This window comes from Marmota marmota, unplaced genomic scaffold (genome assembly GCF_001458135.2).
Source record: "Marmota marmota marmota unplaced genomic scaffold, marMar, whole genome shotgun sequence".
In the NCBI taxonomy this organism is placed as follows: domain Eukaryota; kingdom Metazoa; phylum Chordata; class Mammalia; order Rodentia; family Sciuridae; genus Marmota; species Marmota marmota.
The window spans coordinates 26,040,340-26,043,573 of record NW_026000185.1 but is presented as its reverse complement, the minus strand read 5'-3'; positions in this window follow the sequence as shown (position 1 = coordinate 26,043,573).

The window sequence follows — 3,234 nt, the reverse complement described above, 5'->3', positions numbered from 1 at the left end:
GGAGGGAAGGGAAAGGGGGGAGGCTGGGAGAGAGAGAAGGGAGAGAGGGGAGGGTGAAGGAGGGAAGAAAAGAAGGAAGGACGGAGGGAAAAATTCAGACATTAAATGCGTCTTTGAAACCTGCGCAACACAGTGTGCCCAAGGAGATCCCTATATACTTGGAAACAATGTCTAATAGGGGCAAAGCAATAAAATCAAGAGGTTGTGACATGCCATGAAATACCATGTCATGTGTACATATTTTATGCATACATACATTAATATTTCATCTGAAAACGCAGTGACCATATATTAGCTTCTAAGTCCCGCAGAGCTGAGCCCCTGCCCCCAGTTCTCGCCTGCCTAGAGCCTCAGAACCTGGGCTTATTTGTACAGAGATTCTTTGCAGATGTCATTGCTAGGACGTGTCCTACTGGTCCTACATGTGCTCCTAGATCCTGTGACCGATGTCCCTGTAGGAACAGAAGAGGACACAGAGGGGCACATGAAGAAGCAGCCCATGTGGGGACACAGGCAGGGACAAGTGATGGAGCTGCGGCCCAGCAAAAGGCAGGACAGCAGCCTGGGGCCTTTCTTCCTCAGAGCCACCTGGCCAATAGATGGACTTCGGACCTCAGCTTGGCGGCCATCTGCCTGCAACCTTGGGAGAGACCCCAGGGAGAACCATCTAGCTGAGCCCAGTCTATCCAAGAATGGCCAGAGAGAGTCACAGATGATTGTCATTGCTTCATGCCACTGAGGTTTGGATTATTTGTAACAGTTAGAGAAAGCCAAACACCTGGAGTCGCCTCCTACAAACGCTGGCTGGTAACTGAGTCTGGGTGCTTCTCTGCCAATTCAGTTCCTTCATCCAGAAGATTCTAATGGTGATGTTAGCTCCCACTAGCTGTTCCAGGGAGGCACATAGAGATAAAATGCGTCAAGAGGTGAACTATCAGAACCCAGTGCAGGTGGCAGGTGTCGGAGCCACGGCACCCACACTTGGGGAGACAGCGTCTCTGTGTCAGAGGGCCAGGGATGGGGGCTGGCTGGGCCAGGCAGCATGCCGAGGATGTCCTTTATGGATTTCTCTGACCCAGCTCAGGGTCACCCATGCAGAGCAGCCCTGCAGCTCAGTGTGAGAAAACAGTTGTCCCTTGGTGTCCCTGGGGAATTGATTCCCAGACCCTCCCAGGACATTGAAATTGGAAGATGCTCAAGTCTCTTATGCAAAATGGTGTAGTATCCGCATGGAACCCACAGACAGCTCCTGCATCAGCTCCAGGTGATGTGCAATACCCCCACAGCAGAAGCACCCTGAGGTTGATAGGCTGCGTTGCTCAGGCAATAATAACAAGGGAAAAAATCTGTGCCTGAAAGGCTGCACCTGTTCAATATGAATGGAGACCCACCCCCTGCCGGCCACCTGCCTTTTCCCCAGGTAGGGGGAACATGTGGGTGCAGAGGCCCGACAGCACTCACCTCCCTTCTCAGAAGATTTGTGCTCTTATCCTTCCTACCCGAGTCCAGAGCCTGGGCCTGCAACATCTTCTTCCCTGAAATAACTCTCCCCTGCCATTGCTCATGGGACCTTTCTTCTTATTCGTGTATTTCTGGGTGTCCAGGGCCCCACCGAGTGCATTCTGCTTCCTCGTGTCTTGGATTGGGGGGACGCGGGGGTGCTGCGCAGAGAGCTGGGGCCGCGGCCACCTCTCCAGGTGCACTGTCTGCAGCACAAGCTTGGGCAGGGCTTTGCGGCCTTCCTGGGGCAATTGGGGGGGGTGGTGGCCCAGGGGTGACAGGAGCTTAGCAGGCTTCAGGGGAACTGGAAGAGTGTGGGCTTCCGTTGGGGGTTTCACACCGAGTTCTCTTCTCTGAGTCCCTGATCCGCAGTGACCCAGCTGATTGCCTTCCTTCTCCCCTGCCCCTCCGCTCCTCTGGCCCCCGACTTCTGTCTCTATGACCATGGTGGAAGAGACCCGCCAAGCTCCACTCCAGGCTAGCGGGTGGAAGACGCAGCCTGTCTGGGTGATTTCTGTGCCTTCCTGATGGGGTCCAGGTTTCAGATTTGGCGGACAGGATTTGCAAAATGAGGCCAGAGGTTGCAGCTGCCTATTAACCCTCCCGTCAAAGGATCCTTCCCCTCTATTTTTCATTCCTTGGGTTCATTTCATCAGATTTAGAAAGGAGGTGGCATCCTGTGCTGCGTTCCTTATTTTGGCTCCCTCTCTCCCGCCCTCCATTCTGACCCTTTTCCGTGCCTCCGTAGTTGGTCCAGTCCCCTGGGAGTTCAGCTCCTGCAGAGGAGCACGGGGTGCAGGTCGCTGCTGGTTTCTGCCCACAACCACCTCCCCAGGTCAGAGTAACCTGATCCAAGGGGCTCTTCCCATGTTTGCTACGGCTGAATGCCCCCTCCCAAACTCGTGTTGCAATTTAACTGTCCCTGTGATGGCACTGGGCATGGGACCTTGAAGGTGACGAGATCATGTGTCACCATCTGTCCTAGGGCGACCTAATGCTGGGTTCACAAGACTATTCCAATAACTCAAGAAAACTAACTAGAAAGCACACAACCACACAGAAGTACCTTTTCAATACTCCGGAGACGGCTCTGGGACCTTAAGTGTCCGGGAAAGAGAGCCAGCCGCTGGGATTCTTTATTCTTATATAAGGGACACACACGGGAGGTTCCATGGAACATTCTATCCCCAAAAGTCAGAAGGGGTAGGATTACAAGGGAACAGGTGAGTGAGTGTAGCTCAACCCCATGGGGCGATGCCTACTCCTGGAGACACCCCTCTTTACCCCATCAGAGGTAAAGCCCGGGTAACTGCGACCTGGCACTCTAGGGCCAGACTGAAGGCAGTAATTGGTCAGTGTCCCGGGGCATCAGGGCTTGAGGGCATGTTCATCCAGGGCAGCTTCCGACAATCAGGGGTCCGTGTGGCGGGTGGATGGAGGCCCTGGCCCTGGAGTGGGTGAGTAGCAAGAGGCAGCCCCCCCACAGTGCCCTCAGCGTGCCATGTCCTGCTGTTTGATGGTGCTAGGCCCTCAGCAGAGGTGGTACTCTGATCTTGGACTTCCCAGTTTTTAGGACAGTGAAATATGCAGCCTGAGGCATCCTGTTACAGCAGCGGAAAGTGCACTGGGACACAGTTGGTCAAACTAACAGCACAGTTTGCAGTAAGTGAAAACCAACTACTTCCTGCCCTGGGAAGATGGGAGACTGTTCCATTCATGCTTCTTTTCACTCCC